The sequence below is a fragment of the Cupressus sempervirens genome, chromosome 1, assembly GCF_028749045.1.
Source record: "Cupressus sempervirens isolate cs-2001-9-10 chromosome 1, ASM2874904v1, whole genome shotgun sequence".
Classification (NCBI taxonomy): domain Eukaryota; kingdom Viridiplantae; phylum Streptophyta; class Pinopsida; order Cupressales; family Cupressaceae; genus Cupressus; species Cupressus sempervirens.
This window is the reverse complement of record NC_143118.1, coordinates 276,369,446-276,394,061: the sequence shown is the minus strand read 5'-3', so window position 1 is coordinate 276,394,061 and position 24,616 is coordinate 276,369,446. Positions and strand designations below refer to the sequence as shown.

The 24,616-nt window shown below is 32.9% G+C and overlaps 1 pseudogene; it reads left to right on the top strand.

Annotated features, from left to right (window-relative positions):
* LOC149577188 (histone deacetylase 14, chloroplastic pseudogene) overlaps nt 1-22,725 on the top strand; it is a 91,309-nt pseudogene extending 68,584 nt beyond the window's left edge.
* Nucleotides 22,726-24,616: the final 1,891 nt, after the last annotated feature.

Below are 24,616 nucleotides of genomic sequence, written 5' to 3'. Positions count from 1 at the left end.
ATTACAAGTGAAGCTAGATGCAGAATGTTAGAAGAGGAGGGAGCTAGATTCTCTAGTTGGGAAAATCCTTGCCAAACTTAAAGAATATGAAGTTTCTTTTAAAATATTTATTAAGGATAGTGAGATGGGTATGCATGATGTTACTTCATCCATCTTGGTTGTTGTTGCTTGCATTAAGAAAGCTTCTCCAGATGAAGCCAATTCAACTAGTCAAGCCCTGGCGCTGGTTGGTTGTCTAAGAAGAAGGACTAGACAAAGAACTAAGAAAGGTGACCTCTAGATTCCTTTGAAGAATGCTCATGATTCTCGTAAGGAGGTTGTTGTCTTAGGTACTACCATTTCTAGTGTTATAAAAAAAATGATCTAAGGTTTTTCAGGGATCTTTCTAAATTATTGGTTATTACTATTTTGTTTACTTTCGTTGGTTACTAGTAGATGTAAACCCATCTTGACTTGTTTGTTGGTCCCTACAAAATCAACCTTTCAATTCTTCTTTGATTATTTGGGTTTTTGGTCGCTATAAAACCAAAACCATACTTTGGTTCCTTTTTTTTTTTGCGATTTTGGATCCCCCTCAAACTTGCTTTTACCTAATAAAAAAGAAATAGGATTGTGAGGTTATAAATGGTTATTTATGATTTTTTTTGTGTCATTATTTTAGCCATGATTACTCTATTTCCAAACCCATTTTCTCTATCAAATTTGTTTTAGCGATGAGAATTAGTTTCTTTTATGTGATCTCATATGTGGTTATTCATGTGACATGACCTTTTACATTTTGATATATGATCTAACTATATTTTTGGTGCCTTATACAACTAATAAGGTTATGGTTATTCTATGAGATACTTTTTTTAATGATCCTAGGGTAGGTTATCTAGATGCACATTGGGAAGTTTCTTGCAATAGGGGTTAGAGTCCTAAAGAGCCTTCGAAGAGTAACCCATTGTAGTGTTGGAAGTCTTATTGGGAAGTGAGATACTGAGTGGGGGGGGGGGATTGAATCAAGATCTATAAAAAAATTAACTTATTTTAAGCAAATCAAACACATTCACCATTAAGCCATCTCATATCTAGATCATCAATCATATAACCATAAACTATAATGATTAAATAGATCTAAGTATACATCACATCCAAAAAAATGAAAGTGAATGTAAACACATGACACATGCCATATAAGATTTTTTTACATAGAAACCCTCCAAGGTTAAGGTAGAACTGGGGTGGGGATGACACCCAAAAACCTTTACTACTAAAGTAATAAAGTGTTCCTATTAAGGCCATAATGTTTGATGACTTCCGGTGATCTATCCTCTAAGGATCTTCCCTGTCAGGAGCTTAGAAGACTTATTTATTCTACCTTGATTAAAGGATTTATAATTACAGCTAAGTAAGCACTTAGTTAGGTGATTTTAATAGGCATGTTAGAGCCACTCTATTAAGAGATTTACCCTAAGACATTAATTAGAATGTCACAATACCTAATCCTTTACTTAAAAATTTATTGTTAGGTTATGGATCTTCTCTTTCCAATTCTAATGTGATCTTCTCATCTAATATTCTCTATTCTTCTCCTTCATTGCTATCACTTTGTCTCACCTTGCATCCTTATGATTTAGGGTTTGGGTCCCTCTTTAAATAATCAACTGATGAACCCTCTAGATCAAGACCAATGATGTAGAGGCCCTAGGTGGACTTGCAACCCTTCATACTATGAGGAACTTCCCAAGTGTTTCTACAATAACCATCAAGCATCTTCATTAGGATCCTTCACATTGATCCCATCAACTCCTTCTCTATCAGAGTGCACATACAATGTCTTGTGCCACCATAGGATCTACATCATTGTAATCATCCCAATGTCTCTCCATTCGATCACTATTTTCATCTTATCTCCACACAATACCTATTCCCTTCACAAAACTTTCCCAACACATTCATGAAGGAAATTCATCACAAATTGCCATGTTGTTGTCACTTGCATAGAACTAAACTCAGACATTCATAACTTTTTACCCTGATCAAATTTCTTTGATCAATCTAGTTAAATTTGATGCAACTTGTCCCTCTACAACATATTTAAAATTTGGCTTGATCCAACGGTTCATTAGGGAGATATGGCCCCTGTACTACAACTATTTTATTCCAAGACAATCCTTCATTCACACTTGCTCAATCCATAATCATCTTCTTCTCAATCTAACTTTCCCTACATACAAACATCGAATAGAACATATAATACATTGTATTAGGTCTCTCCCACAAGTAACATCTATAATAGATAGTGGGAGAGCCAAAGGCATCAAATAATCCTCAAAATAATTTTCTGATTGCACACAAAGTTAATCTAGAATATTCAATACAAACTTGACTTCCCTTGATTCAAAACTTCATAAAAAAACACAGAATTGTATGAAAATGATCAAAAGCTTTGCCAAGAAGGATGACTATTCCTTATGGCAGCAAGCAATCAGTTCGCAGAGAATTTAATTTCATTGATTGAAAATTTTTTTTTACATTTCTTTCCTCAATATAAACAATCTCTCAAACTCCCTTCCAATCTTCCTACCTTTTTACTCATGTGGATCCTCATTAAATGGATCCTCTACACTCCTACAAACTGATAACAACCCAAATAAACAACTCCCAACTCCCTACAATAGTCTAAAACTGTCTGTTTACAATTTGCAATTCTATAAAAGTTGTCAAGTTGCTGACTACCCTTGTCAACTCAACCCATACATGGTATATTTTCATTTTTAATTATTTTGTTTCCTTCTAAATATCATCTTAGGAATTCAATTCTCATATTTAGACCTATACTAATCCCCCAAATGCCATTAAGGCATACAATATTGATCTTTTTACAAAGTGATCAAAAACATATTCAAAACATGATTAGATGACCATTAAGGTCTGATTACAATTCCAATGACCTCTCAAGGTCATGTTTGTCTTTTATTCCCCTAGGATATATTTAGTGACCCTAGTTTCCTCATAGGCTCTTGTGCTTGGCCCTGGTGCTCTTGCACCATACTCCATAACTTTACAATATTTCCAAGTCCTCTTGGAAACCTGCAAAAGAAATATATGTCAATAAATAAAATTTGGTCTTCATCTTGACCTTTGGAAAATATAGATCCTCATGGACCCATGTAACTCTATGCAACTTCATCTTGCATCTTGGCTTGATATCCATCATCAATATTTGTTCATATTGCATCTTCTTTCTCACCATCATGTTAGTCAATATTTCTAATTCATCTCATCTTATCTCCATGGTAGGAGAAAAAAATTTCATGTTTTGATCCTCCTCATGGCCCATCTTTGCAAACATAGTGTCCTCTTTGAAGGCTTCTTATGTGCCTCCAAACTACCTCCATAACCTTGCCATTCTTCAACTATATAAACAAACTCATTCCATAAATCCAACTCATCTTCAAGACTTTCTAGGCCTTCCTCCATGCTATCTCCTCCAACATCAACCAAGACTTCTTCAAAAGCCTTTACAACTCTCATCACAGGTGCATCTTCTGCTCAAAGAGTATCCATCCTAGTACCATCTTCCCATCTCTTCATCCTTGCTAATGCAACTAGTCTTTTAATAGGCCATCTTATCTTCTTCTTCAACCTCAAGTGCCAACTTGTAACATCCTTAAGAATCTCCTCAAGTCTCTTCAACCTTTCTTCACCTTCATCCAAGGATTTCTTTAGAATCTTTATCTTTTCTTTTCTCTCTTCTTCTTACTATTCCAAAACCTTTCTTAGGCTTCTCAACTCTTCTTGCCTCATCCATTCTATTTCATGCTTCCTTGTTTCTTCTTCCTTCTTCTTTCTTTCTCTTTCTTCTCTCTCCTTCTTATTGCCATATAGGTACTCCTTCAATTCCTTAACAATATGTCTTTCACTCCTTGTCAAAGCCATCTCTTCTCACCAATGTGGGATTAATTAGATCTCTAGCTACCACTTTGGAAAACTCAAGGAGGATATTTCAACTCCATGCATCAACAAAGGGCTTTCAATCCTCCAAATCCAAGACCTTTCTCTCTCTCTCTCTCTAATACCACTTGGTGTAGAGGCCCTAGGTGGAATTGCAAACATTCATACTATGAGGGACTTCCCAAGTGCTTCTACAACAACCATCAAGCATCTTCATTAGGATTCTTCTCATTGATCCCATCAAATCCTTCTCTATCAGAGTGTAAATACAATGTTTTGTGCCACCATAGGCTCTACATCATTGTAATCATCCCAATGTCCCTCCATCCAATCACTATTTTCCTCCTATCCCCACACAATACCTTTTCCCTTCACAAAAATTTCCCAATACATTCATGAAGGAAATTCATTACAAACAACCATGTCATTGTCCCTTGCATAGACTTGAACTTAGACATTCATAGCTTTTTACCCTGGTCAAATTTCTTCCATCACTAAAGTCATATTTGGTGAAACTTTTTCCTCTAAAAATATTTCAAATTTTTCCTGATCCAATGGTTCATTAGGGAAATATGGCCTCCGTACTTGGACTATTTTATTCTGAGATAGTCCTTCATTCAACTTGCTCAATCAATAATCATCTTCTTCTCAATCAAACTTTCCCTTCATACAAACATATAATGGAACATATAATACATTGTATTATGTCTCTTCCACAAGTAGTATCTATAAAAAATAGTGGGGGAGCATAGGGCATCATAGAATCCTCAAAATAATTTCCCAATTGCACACAAAGTTAATCTGGAATAGTCAATACAAACTTGACTTTCCTTGATTCAAAACTTCATAAAAACTCACAGAATTGTATGGAAATGATCAACAAATTAAACTAATAAAATTTCACTCCATTTACAATCAAAATTATATTGAAAAGAGATTGTAACTATACCAAGAAGGATGACTATTCCTTATAGCAGCAAGTAATCACTTTGCAGAGAATTTGATTTCATTGATTCAAAACTTTGTTTTACATTTCTTTCCTTAACACAAACAATCCCTCAAACTCCCTTCCAATATTCCTACCTTCATACTCATGTGGATCCTCATCAAATGGATCCTCTACACACCTAAAAACCAATAACAACCCAAATAACCAACTCCCAACTCCCTACAACAGTCTAAAATTGTCTATTTACAATTTGCAAGTTTATAAAAGTTGTCAGTTTGCTGACTACCCTTGTCAAATCAACCCATACATGGTATATTTTCATTTTTTATTATTTAAATTCCTTCTAAATATCCTCTTATGAATTCAATCCTTATATTTAGACCTATACTAACCCCCCAAATGCCATTAAGGCTTACAATATTGATCTTTTTACAAAGTGATCAAAAACATATTCAAAACATTATTAAATGACCATTAAGGTCTTATTACAATTCCAATGACCTCTCAAGGTCATATTTTTCCTTTATTCCCCTAGGATCTATTCAATGACCCTAGTTTCCTCACAAGCCCTTGTGCTTGGCCCTGGTGCTCCTGCACCAATCAACGATCTAGATTTATCCCTTTTCTCATTTAGTCCTTCCATCTTTCTAATTGGCTGATCACCCCACATATGGATCAATGATCTTTGATAAAATGTATAATTACCTTCTTAGCTATCTATAAAATTCATGAATTAAGTGTAGAAGTTGGCCCAAAATTATTTACATAAGTGTTTGTGACATCACAAACACATATGTCAAAACTAGTTTACTCAACACTTGAATATCTGAACGCTCTATCCATACTGATATTCATGTTTTCCCTCATCATTTGAATGCTTAGGAAATATAGTGTAACTTGGTGTGAATTTTTATTTCTTAGCTCGGTGTCCACTATTTCACTTCGCATAAACTGTCTCTTCATTATTTGGTGTTTAATGACTTTTGACATGCTCACCATACATTGTCACTTAGTCCAAACTAGAGTACTTGACAACCAAAGAGCTACTCAACTCAAACTAAAATGTGAACAATTATATTATACAATTTCTCATCCATTATTAGATGGCTTGATCATAGTGATGACTGACCAACTCTTCCTAGGAAATCACTAAGTGTTTAACACTTTCTCATGACTTATCTTTACTTCAAAAATAACAAAAAAAGTACTCCTCTATGACTATGACTTAGTATATACACATATCCACAAATCTATCTTCAAAAATTAATTCATACCTTTTTCCTTGAGTATATGACATTTATTGTTTCTCCCTTGTTTGCATTTTCTCTATTTTCCCCCTTGTTTTTGGAACTCATGGTTTTTGGGGTTATAGGGGTCAAGTTATCTTGTCTAAAATTATTTTATGGACCTTCAATATCATTGCCAATGTATCATCCCAACTAGATCTATCTGATTCCAAAACCTATATTTTAAGCTCAAGCTATGTAGTGAGATTAACAAAACTATCTATTGTATAGAGATGAAGATCTTGCTTAACTAGATTTTTTGTAGCTGAAAATTCTCTTTACATCACCTCCAAATGAGGTAGCAACATGGATTGAATAGAGATCAATTTATCTCTTGTGTTATAATCTTTAGCTTGGAATTTGGCTAGCCTTCCTTGAGAAAAATTTAATCTATTGAAATGAATAGAGCTTGAAATTGTGTCCATGCTCAAAGAATTCCCTAATGAATTCAAATCTGCTTGAAGTTTATCAATAGATTGTTGATTGTCTAATTTCAAGAACTCAACATGAAAAATATTTGTATAAAAAGAATAAACATTATGTAAAACTCCTTCTAAGTTATTTACAAGGGTGGAAATTTTAACTTATTTTATCATTATTTCTATTAAGACTTTCTCCAAAATTTTATGCTCAAATATCTTTTCAGACCATTTAAATAATTTTTCATTGGCCTCAATGTCATAATTATTTACCTTTTCAATAATATGAACTAGTTGATCTATAATTGGTATTTTCTCAATCACGTGACAAGTATTAAATGCATTTACAAAAATGTCTTTTATCTCATGCAATAGCTATCATTGGTGTTGTTCTCTTCTTATCTCTTCTTATTTTTTCTTTATTTTCAATAAGTCTTGCAAAGTTTTCATTTTCTCAAATGTTATGTTTTCAGGGTCATATTTTGGAATGCAATGACATTATCTAATGTCACTTGACTCCTAGCTGACTTAGCATTTTTCTTCAACTTATTTGACCTTGGAGTACTAGCACTCGGCAATGATATTTTTTAAGGTTTTTCTTAATTACTCAATCACCACATTTCTTGACTAGTTGTGGAAATTGATGGATTAGTGGATACTGCCACATCACTTGGAAATTGTAGTAAGGCTTTAATCACCTCCTATTGCTTTTGAGATTCCTCAATTGTTAGTTGATTGACTGCCTTTGCTTCTTCAACATGAGGTCTTGAGGCATAATGTATAGATGTATCTTCTTGGTTTTTCTCTTCTCCTTCTTCCTTGTCAATAATAGTGGTGGCCTCAGTAGGAGAATTTTGAATTGTAATTATTGGATTCCCTTCATATTATTTCATGTCAACTATAGCTTTTGGCATTGTGGAACTATTTGATATAGTGCTCATAGTTGAAAAATTTGTTGCCTTTCGATGTTGTTATTTTTGAATAAGTATAGGATTAGTGCATGGAAGAGGTGAATTAGAAGTTATCTTAGTGAGTGCTTCACTTTTGAGCTCTTATTTTGTCAAGACATTGACATTTTTGTAATTTTCTTCTAGTATCCTCAATGGCAATACAATCTTTTTGTTTACTCTCCTTGACCTTATTTCTTATCTCCTTCTCCATACTTCTATGCTCATCCATGTCTTCTATGTTGTCTAGTTCTATCTAGCCCAATGTCCCTTCATCCTTGTTTGTATCTTTTTTCTGGCATTAATCCAAAAAATTATTTTCCAAATCAAATTTCTTTGTTGAAAAACTTCTTCAATTTTATTTTTCAATATAGAGGATTCTTTATATCTAGGATTGGATCTATTTCTATATTTTTTAGTGAACTTCCCTTTGCTTTGGTGTTAGTTTAGACATTACTTGGGCTAAAGTTACTTCCCTTATTTTATTTTTAGTGGTTATGGTAGATTGTCATTGTTTATTTACTATATTATATAGTTCCTCAAGTATGATATTTCCAATTTCTATCGGTGCTATCTTGGAGGTTCCCATCATTTCAAATATGGATTCTTTTATTTGTGCTTAATCAAATTCAGTCAATTTCCTATACTTGATGGATTTGAACCCTAAAATACCTACACTACTTTTAATGTTCTAGAAAATTTAATCCACATTAGTTGGATGCTTGTATATAGCCACCTTGAATGGGTTGACATCATGTGAATTAGTCTTTTCTTCATCTTCTTCCTCATTTTGCAAAACTAGCCTCCTCTTTGTCTTCTTAGCAAATTTACTCAGCTTCATCTTTGTTTGAGCTTGCTTTCCCTTTCCTAAGCTTGCCCTAGTTGTCCATTGTTTCTTCTTTTGTAGCTCTACTAAAGCTATAGCAATTATAGCCCTTGTTCATGGTCTAGTACTAGGATGGGTAGTCTTCTTCAAGCTCTCCTTCACTAATGACTTGGAAACAATAATAAGCTTTGGTTTCTTTGTTTTTTTCTAGGCAACTACTATCTCGATTCCTTTCTTCTTTGTAACTTCTTCTTCATCCTCACTTTCATTGTCATCACCAAATTTGTCCTAACCTTGACCTTGTGTAATCTAAAGTGGTGCATTCTTCTCTTCACCTTTACATAAGGTCTTTTCAAGATTTTTCATCATTTTCTTCTTTTTCCTCTCTAGGGTGGTAGTCTTCAAACTAATGGCAATCTTCTTTTTTTCCTTCTTCATAATTAACAAATGATTTGGCTTTCCCATCTATCTTTCTTTTCTAGTAATGTTGTGATAGCTGCAAATGTTTCATCAATGTTTACTTCATAGGGTAAATTTCCTAACCATTGTACCCTTGGTATTATATCTTGGACATAGGTGAAATCAACATCAATAAGAAAATAGACATCATCGTAATATTGCTCCACTAGAGATATGTGAATTTTTCTTCTCTTCCTCATATTTTTCTTAAATGCATCAAAATAACTATTCATTGCACTATCACATTTTGCTCCTAGGTATTGAACACAATCACCTATATGTTCAGGACAGGTCAGTCTGTACTCTAGACAACATCTCCAAAAGAAGGAAAAGTGTTTTTCACATAGAAGACTATACATATAAGAAGTGAACCAATATTACATGAAGTATTTTTGCACTCCCTAATTGGTCCAAGATTCTCACCTAAGTGTGTCAATTGTAACTCAGCAAGGTCATAGATGTGGTCTTTCTTCATAATCTTGTAACCTAGGTCCACTACTATATAGGGCACACTACTTAGTCATCTTGACTACTAGAATTTGCGAACCATCAAATGATCCAAAAATTCAATGCCAAGATATTCAATGCCATTAATTAGCATTCCCCATTCATTCCACTTGGCCTTTTTTTTTCTTTAATCAAGTTCTTGGCTTGTCAATGTATGGTCTTCACACAATCTAGGATAGGATACCCTATGACTCAATTGTAATCATAATTGGTCCATTATCCAACCATACTTGCATATCATGAATTTAGCTCAAAACTATCTTCATCAATTCAATTTCAAAATTAGGAGGAAAATTTAGGGCATGGACTAACCCGTTCTTAGTGATAATTTTGTATTTATCCTTCAATAATCTATTTTCACACAATTTGTTGTATGCTTCCCTCAACTCACAATTTCTAGTTTCACCAATTTTGCATGTAAAACATAATCTTACATCATGAATCATAAGTCTCTTTGATGGAGTTGATGATAAGGTGCCTTATTGATCTCCCTTCAATGTAATCTCTAGTATGGCTTGAAATTTTGGGGGTTGAGAGGCTTTGTTACTCACTAATTGAACATTCTTGATTTCCTTTCATGTCTTCTTCATCTCAATATATGTTCTTTCAGCCATATCTTCTTGCTAGAGTTTGAAAATATAGTTAGGGTGACTTGGCAACAACAATTCCTTTAGTACTTCACTAAATTTTGTTGAAGGCATACATATAAATATTCAAACTTTTTCACACAAATCATTTTGTTTAATTTCCTAAATCACTTGAAAGTTTTCTAATCACTGGGTGAGGAAATATAGACTTTGAATTTTGATATATACCCTCAAAAGTGTTGGAAAACTTTAGAATAACTAGGGAGTGAATTAGTTATTCAATGTCTAGATGTATAAATAACACTTTTTATAGCTTAGTGAACCCATTAAACATTCATATCCATGCATGCATCCATAAGATTATGCAATCACTTAAAACTTGCAAGTTACTGTCAAATCAACTTGCAGAAATGTAAAACATGAAAGATAGTAGATTCATCAACACACTTGACACAATGATTGATGTGGAAATCCAATTTGGGAAAAACCACCAGTAACATGCTACTCCTTTTCACTCTTATGAAGTGATGCATTTTGAAAGACCAACCCTATTAAAAGTTACAATATACATTGTTAAATGTGACCTGATTAAGGGATTTCAATCACCCTGTTAGAAGTGATCCTTGTTAGAGGAATTTAGGCCATTCACTTGGAATGCCACCTAGTTAAAGGATTTACAAATGATTGTCAGGTCAACCTTACTCCAAAGGATTTACCCTAGATTGATACAATTGTTAGAGAGTAACAATAGAGATTTGATCTAATACAACTTACAACTTCTCTTGTAGATTATAGATCTTTGTATAGTCCTCCATTCTACTTGGCCTTCACACTTTGCAACTTTGGTAACTTGTTCACCCTTCAAGCATTCATCTCCTTAAGCCTTCTTGCTTAACATGACAATGCAAATTTTGCTCTTAGGTCACTTGATGAAGCAAAACTCTTGACTCCTTCTCTTCCTTAGGTTCTTGCACATGAAAACATTTTCTTCATGACCTGAAATTCCTATAAATAGAAAATAAGGATACTTTCCCACTCATTTTCATCATCCCAAATTTAGGGTTTGGATGAATTAGGTAGGATACAATGTATCTACACAATATCTTGTATCTCTTCTAGAAACTTCTCCGAGAATCCATTTGAATTTTCCTCAAAAATAGTTTACCTCAAATTATGTGCCACCATCTCATCAACCTTATCTTCCACTTGGTTCAATAAATTCAAGAAAACTTGTCAACTCAGATTCAACAAATCTTTGATCTTAAAAATAATGTAGTAGCTTGGTATTATCAACCTTCTGATGCTCAACACATACTGTATTGCTTGACATCTATTAACCTTCTGATGCTCAACACATATTATGTTGTTTGGCATCAACTAAAGTTTACTGATGCTTGACATCAGTTAAACTTTTCTTAGCATCAACTATCTTGCTTAGCCTTCACCAAAATTTGCTTTCATCAGGTACAACTAACTTTTTTCTCAACTTGCACTATCTTTTCTTAGCACCTACTATCGACTTGGTCAAGATTGGAATTTTTTTTTTGTGTAACTTGTTCTTCTAAACTTTCTTAGTGTAGCCAATGTTTTTAACCTTACGTAGATTATCAATACATCACATCATCACTATCTTAACTAATCCTTGTACTTAATTACATAATCATAACTCAACCTTTCCTCTAGGTGCCTTTGTCACAAATTATTGATCAAATCCTCTACATCAATCAACTAGGTGATAGTACTTCAATCTTATAACTAGTTGTCTTACTTGCAAATAGCAGGTTTGACATCAATAATTAAACAATGATTGAAACACATAGTCTTTTTGAACAATCTCCCTCTTCCAATAATCTCTCTTCAATAATGATCTTTTCAATCAGATCTCAAAAATCTCCCTCTTTGGCATTGATGGCAAACCAAATTGATTGACCAAGTCAATCAGAGGATGAGCATCTTGTTCAACCAAACTAACTAGGTTAAAATAGTAAGACAATACCAAAAATAAAACTTATATCAAAATTTCTCCTTCTATCAGCAACTTCCATCTTTTGATTAGGTTACAAAAGTCTTTCTCATAACTCCCTTTGAATTCCTTCTTGTATCTCCCTTTGTGATTATACATTTTGGCTTTGATCTATCTCCCTATCTATTCTAACTCTTGATTAGTGGAATATCTTCCTCTTTGACAACAATATCTTGATATTTCCCTTTGATTTACTTTCTTTGATAATGATTAGTTTAATGTTCTTTCTCCCTCTTTGACAACAATGCCAATGACATAAACCAAAAAACTTGTCATCTTAAAACATGTAGATATAGGCTTTTACATTTTCTTCAGTTTCTCCCTCTATCACCTTGCTTGTGACTGATTTGAAATTTCAGTTCTGTCATTACTTTAGGCAGCTCCTAAAGAAAGATCCTCTACATCAATGTGTGACATATGAATATTAGCTTGGTTGATGTAGGGCACTACTCTTGTTACTTAGATAGCATTTGACAGGGGTATCACCCCTAATTTATTTATTAGATACTCATGAGCATCCTTAGGTAATGGTTTTGTGAAGATATCAACAATTTTCTCCTTTGTGTTGATATATTCCATTTTTACCTCTTTATCTTGAACCAACTCTCTCAAGTAATGATACTTGATTGCAATGTGCTTTGTCTTTGTGTGTATCACTGGATTCTTTGATATATTGATAGCACTTGTGTTATCACAATAAAGTATCATTGGTTCTATGATTTCTTCCTTCATTCCTTTGAGTAACAGTTTGATCCATACAATTTTTGTAAAATTTATAGTAGCAACATATTCAGCTTCAGTAGTAGATTGTGAAGTATAACTCCATTTCTTGCTATTCCATGTAACTAGTCTCTTGCCTAAGAAAAATGCTTCTCCACTAGTGCTCTTTTTGTCATCAATGTTTCTAGCCCAATCGACATTAGTGTAGGCTCTTAGTTCAAACTTTTCATTTTTCTTGTAGTATAGACCAAACTCTTTTGTTCCTTTCAGATATCTCATTATTCTCTTCACAACCATTAAGTGATTCTCCTTGGGATTTGTAGAGAATCTTGCAACTATCCCTGCAGATAATGCAATATCAAGTATGTTGTGTACTACATATTGCAATTTCCCAATCATAGACTTGTATAATGTTTGATACACCTCAACTAAATCATCACTCTTTGAAAACTTATGTCATGTCACCATAGGTGTACTTACTAGTTTGGAATCCTTTAATCCAAAAGTTTTCAATATTTCCTTGACATACTTTGACTAAGTGATGTATATAACATATTTCATTTGATATACTTGCAAACCCACAAAAAAATTTATTTCTTCAAACATAGACATTTCAAATTCTTGCTTCGTCTGATTCACAAAATCCTTACATAAAGCATCTTGTCCTCCAAATATCATATCATCGACAATTATTTTAGATAACAGAATACTATTGCCTTTATTTTTCTTTATGTATAGATTGTTCTTATATCAATCCTTTCAAATCCAATCTTCACAAGAAAATTATGAAGTCTCTCATACAAGACTCTGGGTGCTTGTTTCAAACCATATAGAGTTTTGTGTAGTCTACATACCATGTTCTTATTATTAGTATCAAAAAAACCTTTTGGCTATTCTATATAAACTTCTTCTTCTAATATGCCATTCAGAAATGCAGATTTAACATCCATCTGATAAACTTTGAAACCTTTGTATACAACATAAGCAAGTAGAGTTCTTACTCCTTCCATTCTAGTAATAGGGGAAAATGTCTCTCCATAATTAATTCCTTCTTCATGTGCATATCCCTTGCAAACTAATATTTATTTGTTTCTTGTGACTTTACTATTTTCATCTAGCTTGTGTCTAAATGCCCACTTGGTGCCAATCACATTTTTGTCTTTTGGTTTAGGAACTAGACTCCATGTTTTTTTCTTCTCTATTTTTCAATCTCTTCTTTAATGGTTTTGTATCAGTCCACATTATCTAATGCATCTTTCACTATTTCTAGTTCCTTTATTCTTAGTAAACATTATTCACTTCTCAATCTATTTCTTGTCATTGTTCTTGCATCTTTATCTCTTATTATTTGATCAGTAGGATGATGTCTCATGATATATTTGGACAATCTTGGTTCAACTCTTATTTCTTTATTTTGTCTTTTAGCTTCAAAATCACTATGTATATTTTTGTTAGGTATCTCAGCATTTCTTTCATGTGTACTAATCTCAAAATTATAATGTATATCTACTTCATTTTTTAACTCGACATCTAAATGCAACTCAGTTCTTGAATGCAACTCAACATTATCAGCATGTGACTCAATAGTCAATGAAATTTGATGTTGGTTTGTGACTTGATTTGTAACATCTTCTTCAACGAACATTCCTTCATAAAAGTATACAAATGATTTGTATTCTTCTAGATTTTTCATTGGTCCAGCCTCATGTACTTCTGTATATTCATCAAAATTTACATTTGCACTTTCCACAATTTTGTTAGTGTTAGTATTCAAACACTTATAAGCTTTTCTTCTTGTGGAATATCTTAGGAATATACCTTCTTCACTTTTTGCATCAAGTTTTCCATTCCTAACATATTTAAGAATGTAACATTTACTTCCAAATACCTTAAAGTATTTTACATTGGGTAGCTATCCATACCAAAGTTCAAAAGGTGTTGAATGAATACCTTTCTTGATTTGCATATAGTTCAAAGTATAGATAACAGTACTTATAGCTTTGCTCCAGTATTTCAAAGCAGCATTCTTCTACATCATGAGTGTTCTAGAATAGTCCATTATAGACTTATTTCTCCTTTTAGCTATTCCATTTTGTGGAGGGGTTCTAAGAGTAGATATCTATCTTTTGATTCCTCTATCATTATAGAACATCTCAAATTCATTTGTTGTAAATTCTCCTACTCTATCTAATCTCAAACATTTCAGACTCTTACTTGTGTCTTTTTCAACTCTTTCCAAGTACCACTTAAACATTTGAAAAGCATTAGATTTCTATTTTGAAAACATAATTGTCATCATCCTAGAGTAATCATCACCAAATAACATTATGTACTTATCTCCCTTGTAGCTTTGCACTTCAGTTGGTCCACACAAGTTGGTATGAACAATCTCTAGTATTTCTTTAGAGGTATAAGCTTTACTCTTAAAGCTTAACTTTGTCATTTTGCCTAGCTAACATTGTTTGCACATTACATTATTAGGCTTCTTCAACTTAGGAAAACATCTAACTTTCTTCATGTTACTAATACTAACCAAGTTATCAAAATTAACATGACCTAACCTCTTGTGCCAAAGCCATACATCATCAAATTTTACAACAAGAGAAGTAGCATCCTCTATATCAAGATAAAAAAGATTACTTCTAGTTTGGTCACCTTTTACAATTAGTTTCCCATTTGTATCATATATCTTCGCGGTCTTATTTCCAAATTCAACCTTGCATCCCAAATTGTTTAATTGTGACACACTCAACAAATTATAATTTAGTCCTTCAACATAGTAAGCATTATCACATCAAATCTTATCTATGAGTTTGATAGAACCTTTTCCTTTTATCAAAAATGGTGCATCATTACCAAATCTTACACTATTTCCATCATAACAATTTAAGGTAATGAACTTACTTTTGTCTCTAGTCATATGATGTGAGTATCCATTGTTAATTATCCATCTATCATTTTTGTTCACACAAGCCACAAGTGCAGTTGCCTCATTTCATTATATGTGTCCTTCATTGCAACATACACCACTTCATCATCATGTTCATCAGAATCATCCCTTGTTTCCTCTTCAACAATGTAGCATGACTTTTTTCCTTTATCTTTGTAATCTTTACTATCACCACCTCTGTAGTTCTTCTTCTATGTACATCTTGCAACAATATGAGCAACCTCATTGCAATCAAAATAGATGATGGGTAACTTACCTTTGAACTTGCCTTTACCTTTTTCGAATATTTTGTCCAGTAGTGCTTCTAGTTGCTCAACATATTCCTCATCTATATCACTATCACTAGACACAAATTTTATCTCTCTTTTTCTTCTTCTGCTTCACCTCATCAGAGTCCTTCAATAACAACTTAGCTTTGAAAGTAGATTCAAGAATCTTAGGTTTGTAATTATCAAAGTTAGATAGCTCAAAATTAGTGAGTCTACCTACTAGGCTTTCAAGAGTTAGGTCATTTCTTGGAATACATCTCAGTTCTTGAATTGTAGAAACTCTAATAGCATAAATAGGTAGGTTTTTTCTCAAGACTTTGTTTGGCATAGTATCATCATCTATATGACCAGTAGCTCCTTTTATTGCACTAATAAAATCTTTTATTCTAGTAACATATTGGGCAATATTCTCACTTTCTTCCATTCTCATATCATCAAACTTACTTCTAAGACTATTATATTTGGCTCTATGAACATTTTTGTCTCCTTCATAGATGGTGGCTAGGGCATCCCACATTCTCTTTTCATTTTCAAGACCATTGATATCATCAAATTTGGCATAGCTTAGGGCAGAGCCAATCTCCAACATCACCTGATTGTGTTCTTTCTTCTTCTCCATATCTTCAAGAGTTAGCACTCCAACTGGATCAACATGTTCCACAAAAAATGGTAGATTCTACATGATCTCCAAGTCCTTCAAGGTGTAGCTTCATCAAACTTTTCCATGTAGGAAAGTTATCTTTATTGAGCTTGGTTACTTCTCTTTTAGACATCTCGATCTTTATGCATCTAGTACCTTAAAACTAGTCCTCTTAAGAAAATGTCTGTGATACCAATTGTTGGAATACTTTAGAATAACTTGGGGGGGGGGGGGGGGGGGGGGGGAGGGGTATGAATTATTTATTCAAGGTCTACACGTATAAAAAAAAACTTTTTACAACATAGTGAACCCATAAAAAATTCATATCCATGCATGCATCCATAAGATTATGCAATCACTTAAAACTTGTAGGTTATTGTCAAATCAAATTTCAAAAATGTAAAGCATGAAACATAATAGATTCATCAGTACACTTCATACAATGATTTACATGGAAAACCAATCTGGAAAAACCACCAGTAACATGCTAATCTTTTTCACTCTTATGAAGTGTTGCCACATGAAAGGCTAACCCTTTTAAAGGTTACAATACATAATGTGACCTAGTTAAGGGATTTCAATCACCCTATTAGAAGTGAGCCTTGTTAGAGGACTTCAGGCTATTCACTTGGAATGCCACCTGGTTAAAGGATTTACAAATGACTGTTAGGTCAACCTTACTCCAAAGGATTTATCCTAGACTGATACAATTGTTAGGGAGTAACAATAGAGCTTTGATTTGATACAACTTACAACTTCTCTAGCAGATTATGGATCTCTATTTAGTCCTCCATTTTACTTGGCCTTCGTACATTGTAGCTCTGATAGCTTGTTCACCCTTCAAGAATTCATCTCTTTAAGCCTTCTTTCTTAACATGCCAATATATATTCTCCTCTTAAATCACTTGATGAAGGAAAACCCTTGACACCTTCTCTTCCTTAGTTTCTCACACATGACAACCTTTTCTTCATGACTAGACATTCCTATAAATAGGAAATTAGGATACTTTCCCACTCATTTTCATCATCCAAAATTTAGGGTTTGGATGGATTAGGTAGGTTACAATGTATCTATACCATATCTTGTATATCTTCTAGAAACTTTACCTAGAATTCATTTGAATTTGCCTCAAAAATGGTTTACCTCAAATTCTATGCCACTAGCTCATCAACCTTATCTTTCACCTGGTTCACAAAATTCAAGAAAATAAACTTGTTAGCGGATTCATCTTTGATCTTTAAAAGAATGCAACAACTTGGTATTATCAACCTTATGATGCTCGACGCATTCTATGTTTCTCGACATCTATTAACCTTCTGATGCTTAACATCAACTAAACTTTTCTCATCATCAACTTTCTTGCTTGGCATCCACTAGAATTTTCTTTCACTCGGCTGTAACTGACTTTTTTCTTGGCTTGCACTATCTTTTCTTGGTACCTACTATCCACTTGGTCAATCTTGGAAAACAAACTTTTTGTAACTTGTTCTTCTAAACTTTTTTAGTATACCCAACATTTGTAACCTTAAGTAGATTATCAATACATCATGTGATCACTATCTTAATTGATCCTTGTACTTCATTACATAATCATAACTCAACCTTTCCTCTAGGTGCTTTTGTTACATCTTATTGATCAAATTCTCTACATCAATCAACTAAGTGACAGTACTTGAATCTTATAAGCAATTGTCTTACTAGAAAATAGCAAGTTTGACATTAGTGATAAAACAATGATTGAAACATAGTCTCCTTCAACAATCTCCCTCTTTCAATAATCTCTCTTCAATAATAATATTTTTAATCAAATCTCAACAAAAAGGTCAAAAAAAGTTTTCAATAAATGCTATGTACATGGGTAGGTGCATTACAACTGGCTATGTTGTCACATAAAACTTTGTTCATAATTCATTTGATCACAACCACCACTCAGTTTCCATTAAAATTTCCATGCTCAACTTGCTTAATGTATCAATTTTCTCAGCATAGGATCTCTATTCATATAGTAATACTCAGTCACTATAAAAATTAATTTTGATACCTGACATTAATCATGCATATGATTTCTTTGCTCATTTTTTCACGAAAACTATCCTAATATATCTCAATTCATGTAGATATGGACTTTAACATATCTTATGTTAGGAACCGGTGTAAGATGTATCATTCAAATGTATAGTTCCTTACATACCTTCTTTTCTTAGTTTGAAGTGATGTGATCACCTAATCCATTGGAATGGGTGACCTCAACTTCACAAGTTCTAGTACTTCTAGCTTGTACCTTCTTTTTCCAAGTTTGATTCATGACTTTCTTTGTTTGTTCAGCATCAACTTTTTTATTTCCTTTGATGTGCTCATTAACTGGTCCTATAGTTCTTACTCATATGTCCAATTTTGTAAAAAATATAACAAACTAAACTTCTATTTATCCAACTCTTGGATTTGCTTCTAAAATTGTGCCTTGATACATTTTTCTAGAATATGACCATATTCACCATAGTAATGAAAACTCTACCATGTTTTATAATCTTAGTTATAGGAGTTACCTTGTTTAGATGCATCTATTTGTCTTCAGGTTGTCCAATTGGATTTTTCTTTGGATATGCATTCCTAATCTCTATGTCCACATTTCTAAGACTTGTAGAAATGACCTTCAAATCTAGTGCAACTAGTGTATTTTTAGATTTTCACCTACATCGATGTGCTTTTTGTCCTTATTTCTTATGAATAAAATAGTGTTCATTGAATTTAGGCTTAGGATTCTACTTGATATTCTTGCTTCTATAGATATTAGCTATATGCCCAAATTTCCCATAGTGATGACATGTATATTTGTTCCTTGGCTTTTCATTTCTTTGATTGCCACTCTTGGATGATTCTCCTTCTTTACTGGATGAAGAGTGGTTGGAATATCCTAGTCTAGAGGCATCACTAGGTGTTATAGGATATTTCATTAGTTCTTCAAAGTACCTTGTAGTTTTGCTAGGTTTACTCATCCATTTAGTGAGTTCCTTTTCATATCTTAATTCGTTCCTTAGTTGATCATTTTGTGATCTCAAATTTTCAATCTTTACGTCCTTCTTGTTCAGTTCTTGATTTGCAAGAAGTAGTTGATTAATCATGTTCAATTGAATGTTTGTGAGCTTCTGCACATCATATGTCCTCTCATCAAGTCTGATAGTCATTTGTCTCTTCTCTTCTTCTATCATGATTTTGTCTTCCTGAGATTTATTTTTTATCTTTAGTTACTTCACATAGTCTTATTGATTGGATTTCATGTTCTCTCTTCAATGCTCTTACTTCTTCTTTTAACATGTTATTTCTTTCCAATGAGTCTTCTATTTATACATCACTTTCACTAGAATTATGTATTGGAAGATTAAGATTGGTTTGATGATGATATGTTACATTCATGACTGAGTTTGTCATTGGTGTCAATATAGCATGTTTGATGTCTTTTGTGGTATTTGATAGAAGAACAACAGAAAGATTAAGTCAGTATAGATTGCTAGTTGAGCATAATAACCACCCCAGGTTATGGGTGAAAGCATAGATCTGTGTCACTATTTAGGATACTAAAACCTATGTTGGCAAAATTTCATTTCTCTATCAAAACTCAATTTTTTTCAAAAACTAAAAATATTATTTTATAGATCTTAGATTCAAGATTATCATTATATAAATTTTTGAGTGTTTTGATTAGTTATAATATGTTATAATTTAAAAATATTATAAGACAATATTTAAATATTTCAGAAGATGCTCCCTCAAAAAAGAAAAAAAAGTAAATAATATTAAAAAAAATTAAAAATTATATTTATCTCTAGAGGAGAGAGTCTTCTTCATGAATATGTAATTGTTTTTTCAAGAAGGTGTAGATTTGATAGGGAAGTTTTGATGGGAGGAAAAAATTGTTGGATTCTAATAAGGTCAAGTTTGAGCACTTATAACAAAGAAAATGTACATCAAAAATATTTATTTATTTTTAGTTCCCTAGCTATATATGTCATCTATAAGATATTTTCAAATCAGAACAAAAAAATATGATTTGCATATACTGACTACGTGTGGTTTGCTTTATTTTCTTTTGTGGTGCTGGTAGTGTTAGTGTTTTTAGTGTTGTCTCTTGTTATCTCTCTTTGCAAGTAGCCCCCTTTTTGTGTTCCCATGAATATTTTGTCCAATGGCTAGGCATTGGTCTTTACCATAGATTACTGGATTCTTTATGTCCCTCATGGCCCACATCCCTAGTTAGAGCTAGTTGTTACCATGCTTTTTGATACCCACATTCTAAACTTCCAAGCTAACTCTATAGAGGAAATTTTGGTTGGTTTTAATTGGTAATGATGATTTATAAATTGTGACTCATGAAGAAGATACTGTTGTGGGTGTATGTTGAACTGGAACTATCAAGTTCATAACTTCAAGTTTGAGTTCAACTTCAAGTTCAACATACAAGATCACAAGGGTAGATTCAAAGATTTCCTTTGTAAATTTTGTACCTTTTGAACAAGGTACAAAGGTTTGATAGGTTCAAATGGTTTGAGTACCCCAGTCTGAGGTTCAATTTCATATTCTAAGTTATGTTCAAAGAAATGATTATGGGTGCAGTTTAGGGGTTCAGAGATATAAAGGTTTAACAAGTTCAGAATTGAAGATGTTAATTCAAAGTTTCAGTTTCAATCTTGGCAATCAGAAGCTCAAGGTTCATTATGATTTAATCAAGGTTGGGATCTTCAAATTTGAATTTGAAGTGATGAAACTTGAAAAGAATTTACCATTCTTAATTTTGAAGGTGGTTTTTGAGCTCAATCTAAAGAAGATAGGAAAATCATTGGACTTGATTGAATTCAACACTAATCACGTAATCAATATTAGCAAATCCATATTTCAAGATTCAAAAAAGGGTGATAAAACACAATTCAAAATCTATGAGTGGATAGTGATAGAAACCTCCCAAAACAAAAATGGAAAAGATCGGGTTTGCAGCTAACACAGAGTATTGTTTGGAGATTTTTGTTTTGCAGTTTTTTGAATAGGTCTTTAAAGAACATATCTACTCTGCATCCATACAAAATGAAGTTATATCACCTAAGGTTGACTATAGCTTGTTTAGAAAAATGCTAATAATTGTAAGAAAAGAAAATAGATCTCAATATAATCAACCCTAACCTTAGTGAATTGATATTAGAAAGAAAATGAAGCAACCCTTGATAGGCAAGAATCCAGTGTGGAGAATTATCCTATCGGGTTTCTATTAGCAAAATGCCAATAAGTGTAAGAAAATAAAATAGATCTCAATATAATCAACCCAAACCTCAGTGAATTGATATTAGAAAGAAAATGAAGCAACCCTTGATAGGCAAGAATCCAGTGTGGAGAATTATCCAATGGGGTTTCTAATATTAAAGTTCTCCAATATATAGTAAGAGCAGTAATCGAGACTACCAAGATATATTCAAAATTGATGATATCTAACAGGAACAAAGGAGGAAGGGATCACATCCTGAATGTAATTCTTGAGTGCTAGCAATCTTAAAGACTTTTTAAAGCCTAGAATTGACTCCAAAGTTTCTTTCCAAGGAGGTTGTTCAAATCCAAAATTTCAAATCTTCTTTTAGCAATGATATCATGGGTATTCACTCTGTCATGTAAGGGGGTTCGAAAAAGGTGATGGATACTATTGGGGAGGAAGACTTGGTAACAATTGATGGGTCTAGTCTCACATATGCCACTGCAAATACTTTTTCTGAGGCCATGCTCACAGCAAGCATAGGCATCACTTTTGTTGATTCTATGGTTGCAACATCAAAATAACAAAAAATCCTCCCATAGGTTTTGCCCTTGTCAAACCTTTGGGTCATCATACTGTACCAAGAGGACAAATGGGTTTCTAAATCTTTGGAAGTGTGGCTATAGCAGCTCGTTATGCCTAACAAATATATGGGTTACAATGTGTGTTAATAATTGATTTCAATATCCATCATGGAAATGAGACAAATGATCCTTTCTATGAAGATCTTAATTTTTTTCATCTCAACACATCGGGAAGGTAGCTACCCTAGTATTGGGAAAATAGAGGCACTAGTGATCAAGCTATATCAGCTATTTTTAATGAAGTTATTGCACCAGCTACTCAGAGATTCAAACTAGATATAATTTTGGCTTTTGTTGGATATGATGTGCATGTATTGGATTGAGTGCTGATAAGATACATACCAAAACATGTTTTAAATGACTCAATCAACATCAGAGACTAATCCAAATGATAATATGAATTTCTAAAAGATCTTAAATTGTAATACACCCAAATGATAGACTAGTAGCCCTTTATAATAGGTGTATTGCATGGGATGATCAAATTTATGAGGGAGGCAAGGTTGAATTTTAATCTATATATCTTGAGAAACACATACAAGACACTGTCGCTTGGGCATCTCCCAAAGTGCTTGGGCATGGAAATATAAATAGGCACCTTACTACATCATATCAAGAAGTGACATTGAGGTCAAATTAGATAACACTTAATAGTTGAGCCACTTTCCACGTGTCCAAAGATACACATAATAAATTGTATAGGTGTCTTCATAACCACCTTACAAATATAATGTTTAGCCCAATAAAATACGAGAAAAAAGACATGATTTGCAAGAATTGGTTTTCATAACTAAAGGAGAACTAATGGAAAAAGGAAATAAATATGCCTGCAAGAAAACAAGGGAAAGGTAGTACATATTCTTGGGAGCGGCCTGCAAGTGCCGATGTGTAAAAGAGCACAAACATAAATATTTTTGGCTTAGACAAGATATATGTATGGCAGTTTGTTACAGGCCTCTAAAAATCCAACTATACAAATGGTTGATATATCCAAAGGAAATAGTGACTCATGTCTTTACTAGCTAAACCCTTCAAGTGACATTTGGCATTAACATCCAATGGAGCATCATTTATTAAAGGTTTTTAATTGTGAATTGAAAAAGTATGGAAGCCCCTAGGATATAATTGTTCAAAATAAAATGAAATATTAAAGAATGCAAATCATGATATTACAAAAGAATTGGTTACAAACATAACTGAAGGGTTACCAAAAAAGAGATGACAAATAGATGGCAAAAGGAAGTTGAGAGGGTTTTTCTTTTTCTAGGCTAGAGTTCTATAGTTGCTGCTATAGGGAGAAGATATTTCTATTTTGTAATAGGGGAAGTAGTTTTTTCTCTATGCAGATCGACTATGATAAGAGGATTGAATAGTACTATTATTGTTTTATCATGTTTCTGAAATAAAGAGGGACATAAGTGTGTTTAATTTTATAGTCATATACATTTGTGTTTCTAATCTAGAAGGATTCTGAGTCCTTTAATTTCTATTTTAGATCTAGTTCTTTATTAATATGTTAGATGTGATATATGTAGTCTTATGGTTATGTATTCACATTTTTGCATAAAGATGTTTACAACTTTCTCTCTTTCTCAATTTTCTCTATAATATGAAAACATGGTAGATAGTCATGTGGCTATTTACTAGTTTTTTATTCATTTCTAGTTTAGCAATCTGTTAATTGCATTCATTCCATATTGATGGATAAATGTCTAAAAAACCCTTCGTGTCTTCAGGTTAAAGACATAATCAGATATCACATTCATTGAATATCTTTTATGAGGGAGTTGTACCACTCAATTCAAAAGAAGATTATCAATAAAATTATAATCTATCCAATTGTTAGTGCATTTTGTTCTTCTTTTGAAACATATTGAGTCATTTTTTTCATTTCTATTCGAAGGACAAAACTATTTACTAAAAAAACCAAATTTGTTAAGAGATTTTAGATCAGTACTACAATGGTAAGAAAGTAACAATGAAATGACATGATCATGATGCAATTGAATTGCTAATTATATATCTCTATTCTTACTTCATACTTGATCCTTCTTGATCGAATAACACTTTTCTACTCCACAAGGATACCTACTTATCCTTCAAATTCGCTCTTACTCTTTCTTTCTCAATTCAATCAACACATTTGCACACACACTAAAATCTCAACTTGAACTTTCATTTATACCATCCAGATTGTCAAGTTGGCTCAATTAC